This window comes from Triplophysa dalaica, chromosome 21 (assembly GCF_015846415.1).
Source record: "Triplophysa dalaica isolate WHDGS20190420 chromosome 21, ASM1584641v1, whole genome shotgun sequence".
NCBI classification, from domain to species: domain Eukaryota; kingdom Metazoa; phylum Chordata; class Actinopteri; order Cypriniformes; family Nemacheilidae; genus Triplophysa; species Triplophysa dalaica.
In genome coordinates, this window is record NC_079562.1 from 2,159,229 (window position 1) to 2,167,046 (window position 7,818).

A 7,818-nucleotide genomic window follows, 5' to 3' on the forward strand; every position below is an offset into this window, starting at 1 on the left:
CAAACTGCACCTCCACCAAAAAACACCTGCCCACCTGCAACACTAACACCAGTGTAACATCCCCGTCCCAAACAAGAACCCAACAACCCCACACCAGCACAGCCTATTCTTGCTCTCACACACTTACAAAACAATGAACAAAAACACAAAATCACACTTTGGAGGACAATGGAGACTTTGAGATGAATCAACATGGAGACGGTGATAGATGCTGACAGTCAGAGAGATTGAGATTGGGATGCGTTTGACGGGACTCACCTCTTCCTTCCTCTATCGGGCGAGCGGTGGAACAGACTGGCTTCCAGAGGCACCGTTGCCGCACACAGAGACAATGAGGCAGGGCGAGTGAGAGAGGGAGGGAGGGAGAGAGAGGGAGAGGGAGGGAGGGGGAGAGAGAGCGAGAAGTGGATGAAGGAAAGTGAAAAAGCGAGAGGAGGGAGCCGGAGAGGTTCTGAAGTAGACAGCCAATCAATGTAGAAATCAGTGAGAGGATCTGATGAAATAGCCGTGGATTAGCGATCAACAGCTTTCAGCTTGCAGCGAGGGGGGGGGGGGGTGCAAAGTGCCCCAGTGAATGACTTAACATGGGGGGAGAAAGGCTGGGAAAAAGTACAATACAGTGAGAAAAAAAGGATCCCAGACTTGGCCAAGTTTCTTCTGTGAGTGCAAAACGCAACGCTTTATCTTTAAACTTGGCACTAACAGAAGAGATAATTCATCTATTCTAACTGTGTTGTGCGTCTACACTGCAACTTTTCAGCGTATTGTTTCATGAACCAATCTGTTGTGACGTCTTCTCAGATATGGCCGACTTTCTCTTCACCCATTTCTGTTCTGAAAATATCACCTCTGCTTTCATCTTCTTGGAGGTCTCTCTTTCTCCATTTCTTTTTAACTTTCTCTCCAGCACATCCGGATCACTAAGACCCAAGGCTTGGGTGGTTGGTGCCCCCCCACAATATAATGAAGTGATTTGAGAAGAAAATGGCTCCAGGTGTTGCGTCCGGATTGGCCCAACTTGCTCCTACGGCAAGATTACAGTGGAGTCTGCAGCTCCAATTATTTTGGTCTCAATAGAAGAGAGAAGATGAAGAAAAGAGGGCTCTTTTAGGTGTTTAGAAAGGAATTTGTTCGATTGAAAAGTGCTTTTCAGCACACAGTCCAGAGAATTCTTCACAATGAGTCGCAAAACGTCCCGAACAAGACGGGGGGAGCATTCGGACCGAAGAAACTAAAACACATGAGAGCAAGTTGAACAGAGAAATATCTGCATTTTATATTTTAGAAAAGAAAAAGATCAGTTCTTCACAAAGTCCCTCTCCAAACGTGTTTTCAGCGCTGCTCATGTCTTCTCTTCTTGTCGTTTTGTCCCCGTTCGGAGTTCTCCACTCGGGATAATCCATCAGAAGAAGAGGCTTCTGCCAGTGCCGCTTCTATCTTTTGGCTACCCGTCCGGACACAGCTCTCCTCGCTCTGACGTTCGTCTTTGCCTCTACGGGCTCTCCGGCCGATCATTTTCTTTTCCTCGGCCGTGACAAAACGAGTGGGATAGCGGCGTGTGGGAGCGCTTGAAAAAAGAACAGGGGAGAGAGAAGCAGAGAACATAAAATAATGATAACCGTAATACAGCAGAGGGAGGCTGACATGAAAATGACAAAAAGAGAATATGATGAATGGATTCATTTGGAGAAGTGGGTCTGCCGGTGGAGGACGGCGGAGGGGGAGAGGGAACGTAGCGGGGCGTCCCGACCCACACTCACTCCCCCGTGCCGAGCGGAGAGAGAAAGGGGTGGTGAAGTGGCGGAGGTGTTGGTGATTCAGTCGACAGCCTCGTCTCTCGCTCTCTTTCTCTCGCAGCGAGAAGCTGCTTACCGGAATCCTCTCCCATCTCCACCCTCGGCCCCTCCCTCTCGCACACGTTCAGTTCATTATCATTCGCCGGTTCTTACTGTGACACGCTTCAGTAACCCACTCAGTCAGACGAGAAGCTGAATTCTAATGCAGGAGCAAATGAGAAAGCAGAGAGAGAGAAAGAAGAGAAAAGAAGAACCGGGAAGGGGGGTTGCAGTGTGACCAGCAGGTGTCCTCTCTCTCACTTTCTGGTCCATCTGTCTGTAAAAAGGAGCCGAGCCCTTCAAGAGGCTGTTCCACTTTATTCTGTTAGTCTCTTTCAAACAAGACCTCGAAACACTTCACCGAAGGCCAGAGTCAGAGAAGTCTTGTGAACGCCTGTGGGAAGAGAAATGTTATTGCATCAACAGGTTTTGTTATTTTTATGTACAGGTTAATCCTTGGAAAACATGACTAAGGCAATTATCAAAGATTTTAATGCTGTCTTTGTTAACTCATCATCATGTCACCAAAAACCTGTACAATTTTCGTTCTTCTTCAGAAAACGAAAGAAGACATTTTGAAGAACGTAACAAAATTGAACCCCATTGACTTCCATTGATGAAAACAAAACCACCGAGACATTTCTCAAAATATTGAGGCAGATTTTAAACTCCATGGGGGTGATGAAAGTTTTTTCTTTCTTTGGGGTTCTTAAATTACATTGGACAGCTTGGATTGGACAACTATCATAAGAATCTACCTTAAAATGTTCTGTTGCATTTGAGAAACGTCTCGTCAATTTCTCCAGTAGATTGCGAAAGAAAAATGTTCTTTACTCGTAATGTTCCGATAACAAAGTCACAGAATTCACAATAAACTTAAACTCAAGTTCTTTCAAGACCACCTGAGCACAACCCACATTATTTGTATTATCAAGTACCTCGATTGCCTCATTGCGTCTATTCTTGTTAAGCTTCAGAACATGACACAAATTTGAAACTTACATGAGCCAGAACAGCATGAAACAGCATGAAAGCCAGTTAGAGTTGTTCATTTTAGTATGGGTGGAAACTGTTGTCACGCGAGTCCCCCATAAAGGACGCTCACATGACTCACCGCCTAGTTGAGCTCAGTGGAAGTTTGACCAACACGGTGCTTAACTCGCCATAATTAGACAGCTTCAAACTCTCTTAGCTGCGCAAATCCTACGAAAGGGCAACTGTGCGCTATTCTAGGGTATTTGTTATCCGTGTTGACGTTATGCGAAAGTTTGCTTATCTTAAATGTCAGAATATAAAGGGATGCCCCCGCCCGCGCCTCCAATGGATCCAGGTTATTATTATAAAAAAATCATTGTCATTCAGCGTATTAAAAGCCAGTGCCCTTTTCACGGATATGATTGACAGAAGTGAGGGGCCGGAAGCGCGGAGAGGGATTCCAAAGTGACAGCCAACGATTTTGTCTCCCTCTCTCTTTCCCCGACTCGCTCCTCGTGCCGCTGTGTATACAGACATTATAAATGCAATAAAACTGTCATAGAGCGACCGCGCCCGTCACTTCACTTGATTCCCGCAGGAAGCGATTAAGGTGCGCACACACTTCTACTCGCATACCCACACACACTCCTGTACCATCTGCACCCAACACCCTTCACCTAACCCCCGTTTAATTAAAGCTGGATTCAGCGAGCGATCACGCGCTACACGCTCCTGTTTGAACGGGATGATATCGGCCCAATGACAGAATGACTATTTACAGCTAACTCTTTGTTATTCAACCCCGAGCGGCAGACGCGTGGCTGCTGCGTTTCGGACCAATTTAGGAACTTTGCTGTCATGTGCAAAAGTTGAAGCCATCTGATGAAAAGGAAGTTGGGTGACAGGAAGTGAACTCTTTTACCGTAAACAAAGCTTTGACAGCGTTCCTCCATGTTCAACCCCATTCAGCGGCTCTGAAATGAAGACAATTATAAAAAGAAAAGAACTGCCTCCTTCATCGGCTGAGCCCTTAGCGAAGTTTATCGGTGAGGATGATTGGGAAGGACACATCACAGAGCCGTCCCACACACTCCAGTGTCTCCAGACGCCAGCGCTACACCTTGTATTCCCTTTCATGAGGCTGCTGTTGGGTTAGGACCTGATGAAAGCCATCAATGTAATCCTACACATCATCTCCACTTTTGCGTCAGATGAGGGGGGCGATAAACCCATACGAGCAAGGGGCCTTTGAGCGCGTCAAATGTATGCCAGAGATCATGAAAGTCCATTGACTTCATTGAACAGTGTCTCTGACTCACTTCAGCTTTGTGATGTTTCTCAGCAAGCATTTGTTCGTCTTCTCTCAACACGATTGTGAGTTCGAGCAGTTTTCGGCGTTATCTAGGTCTGTCGTGGTTTTTGTTGGCAGATTGGCGCAGATGAGGTCGCTGAACATCACAATGGTGGCCCTGCAACACTGAACAAAGTGAGAACATGTTGTAAATGCCATATGTAAAAAAAACACGGTATGGTGGAACCCGTTAGCTATAAAACACAGGCTAACGCTAGCTTTCTATATTCACAATACAACAGGCCAAGATATTATTGAAATAATAAGTCATATAAATAAGATAGATAAATATTAAATTTAGTTTTTCAATGTATTTCTAATCTAATTAAAGAAATAACTCATATGACACATATTCACCAGACTGAATGGAATTTCGAGATATAAATGTGTTGCATTTGCCTTTTGCACTAATCCCTTACAAAAAATAACCAAAGTTTAGACACCCATATACTGTAACACAAGAAATTAATTGTAGGCTTGAATATGTTTAGTCCCATATGCGAAGTAATAATTTTACACAATACAGCATTATTCTACCAGACAAAAAAGCACATTTACACAAATCAGACAGGTTAAAAGTTCACATACCCTCGGCTCTTAATATTGTATTTACAGGATGACAAATGAGTTCTTACATGTTTTGAGATTTTTGAGCATGGGTCCTAAATTTGTTCTTAATCTGTCCTGGTGCTGCATATTCTTTGGTCTTCTTAAATCTTCTGCACCTTTGAATCCTTGTGCGCAGTCACATTCTGGAATCCAGCCTTTCAAACTTTGGAGATACACAAACCTTGGAAAACAATTAGAAACATTCATTGTTCAAGAAGGCAACACACAACATCAACACTTCAAAAATTCTTGGTTGTTTTCCAGCCATGGTTTGGTGCAATACGGACAAAATTAACCGTTGGGTTATAAACTCACATGTGATGGATCTTTTTTGTTTAATAAGCCAGCATAGCTTAATTTAAACCCAACATATGGTTTTGTCCATATTGCACCCAATCGTGAGTTGAAGCTTGTCATCTGCAGAAGATGAAGCTATCTGAGCTAATGAAAAGGAAGTGCACTTTTTTACCGTAAACAAAGCATTGCTGTAGGTCCAGCGTCCCTCCATTTTCCACCCGGTCTTGATCGACGGCTTTGTAATAAGGACAATTTTGGGTCAAACCATGGGTTAAAAACAACCAAGCTTTTTATTATTGTGTAGTTAATATGAAAATTTAAATTCTGATGGAAGTAAGATTTACATGTTTCAGAACACGTCTGCTTCAATGAGCACCAAACTAGTGTTTATTAAAAGCCATGAAAGGTATTAATAATCTTTGGCATGAATGGAGAAATGTAATGTTCAACATCTGGACCAACGATGGCACTTTGCAAACCCAGTCTGTTGTCTGTAATCCTTCGTTTTTAGAATGTAGAAGAATGTGTTTGAATATTAAAACACGTCCTGTTGTGTTTTCCTTACTTGAAATTATCAAAGCTCAGCGGGAGGCAGATTTAATCAAGTGCCGTCTCCCTCTGACAGTCCCACTGTCTCCAAAGCTGCTGAACATAAAAGCGGGGCAAGAAGTATGACGAGGAGAAAGTCAAGTTTTCGGAAGAACGTCATGGCTAGTGAAAACAACCTGTAAAATGAAGCAAGGAAAGAAACTTAAGGAGAACTTACTGAAAGGACAAATTATTAAAAAGATGCAAGAAAAGAAAACAAGTATTCTTCCTAGGGGGATCCGCCTGTTCAATAGCAATCGTCAGAGGTAAACTGTTATTTTTTGAAGAACACCTTCGGTTGCATCAGATGAGGTTTGAGGCTCAACCCTTGACAATTCTTTTCGTTTTCAGAGACAGAACTGAAGCTTTGCCCCACAAAACCATTTGCATACAGGCAATTTTCGAATCCATTTGTGAATAAATACGAAGCCAGACGTTTGCCAGCTGCTTCTTTCATCAATTCCCTAATAAACCATGGAAAGGAGGAACGGAGCAGAAAAAGGGATCTTATTAAGCCTTTGTATTAGTCAGATATTAAAACCCAATCTTTAATGTGAGCCGAGGGGCATTTTCACATTCGCGCTCGATGTGTAAATTTCCCATGAATCACTCAGGGCATCACTTCACACGCCGGCGAAGGGAAACCCCCCTCCAGGGAAACAAGTCAACTCTTTCATTTCGCAACTCACTCTTTCTTTCCCTGTCTCTGCTGTCTCCTTTTTTCCCTCCACTTTCATCAGCCTGGTGTCACTTGAAAGGCGGCGGTGAGAAACAGAAGAGAGGCCGCTGAAGCAGGGCTTCCTTCAGAAGACGCTCTGCATGAATGCGACCGAGTGCAGGAGTTAACCAAGTGTATCGGGCAGGTGCATTCAGCCCACTGCTATCTGCTTTTAATGCAGCCGCCTAAAACTCGCCGATGTGGTGCCGCTCAATCCCATAACGTACTCGTCCCGCAAGTGCACGCACAGCAGACACGGTCTGCCGTCGATTGTCTACTCTCCCTTTATGTTCCTCTCCGCCTGTGGACGTCTGACTGCAGGACTGGCAGTCACGGTGCATGGAGCGGGAAAATGCGATAGAGGCGGCTGTGTGAAATTTCTTTCACGGGGTACTAGGTTGCACATTTCCCCCTCTTTTTCTGGAAGCCGAGGCTAATTTTACGCACCCTTATCTGGCCCCTTTTGCTGGCGAGGCGCCTGGGTCGGAGGCTCTGGGCTATTTGCCACGCTGAAAAGAGAGCGAGAGAAACATGGGCGAGAGAGGAAAGAGGAAGCTTGCAGTGTTCCTTGGGGTCTCTCCCCGCTCAGAGGATGCGGGGTGGCTCTTCTCCTGTTTCCATGGCAGCAGCTGGCTTATTAGAATCCCATTCCAGATGCGGCACAACAGCCTTCCGTCCCTGCCCCCTCTGTGCACAATACCTTCCCCCCGTGCCCCCTGACTGTTTTCCAACGGTGAAGAAACTTGTCAAAAGTGAACGATGGCGCGGGGCGTTGATAAATGAAGCGTAATGGGATAACCACCACGTGATTTTACACTTCGATAGCCTCTGGCACCGCCACCTTTTGACGGAGCCCGGTGCAGGTGTCCCGTCACGAATATCCCTCTCGCCTCAATCTGCACAACTCACAAGATACACGACACCTCTACTCGAGTACATCCACCACTCCATCTCGACAATGTCGCTCACTGCCGAACGGAATGCACCCAGGCGCGCGTGGAACACCTTGTTTTTTGACATCTTTGAAATATGTCACATTCCCAACTAAAAGTGATGGAAAATAAGAAGGTAATTTTGCTAGCGATTATGTTTTTTTTTCGTTAGACAGCCCTCTGGGCGTCGGATGCCAAAATGTGTTCCTGACGGCCATTAGCCCATCTCAAGTGTGTGCATGTCATGGTCAATAAGACCCCACTAAAATGTCATCGTCCTAATAGCTACTTACTACCGGAGCACACACAGGACCCATCTTACGCATCACTTATCGCAGAGGTTTGACGGCGTCCCGTGCAGCTTAGCGGGTGATAATAGCTTTTCAAGCATCGTGGTTCAGCTTCTGGAAAAAGAGCGGCCAACTTATTCAGCTCCCTGCTTGCTCTTTTCACGGGCATGGTTAGCACGCCAGTCTTTCCCTCTCCCTTACTGTATTGTGCAGAACGGTAAGC

At 45.2% G+C, this 7,818-nt stretch overlaps 1 long non-coding RNA gene across 1 annotated transcript; it reads right to left on the reverse strand.

Moving 5' to 3' along the window:
- Positions 1-266: 266 nt before the first annotated feature.
- Positions 267-5,789, reverse strand: LOC130410679 (uncharacterized). Its single transcript, XR_008905036.1, has 5 exons — positions 5,633-5,789; positions 5,240-5,302; positions 4,797-4,951; positions 3,733-4,287; positions 267-2,229 (listed from the first exon to the last, which is right to left on the reverse strand). It is a non-coding gene; the product is annotated as an uncharacterized LOC130410679 (long non-coding RNA).
- Positions 5,790-7,818: the final 2,029 nt, after the last annotated feature.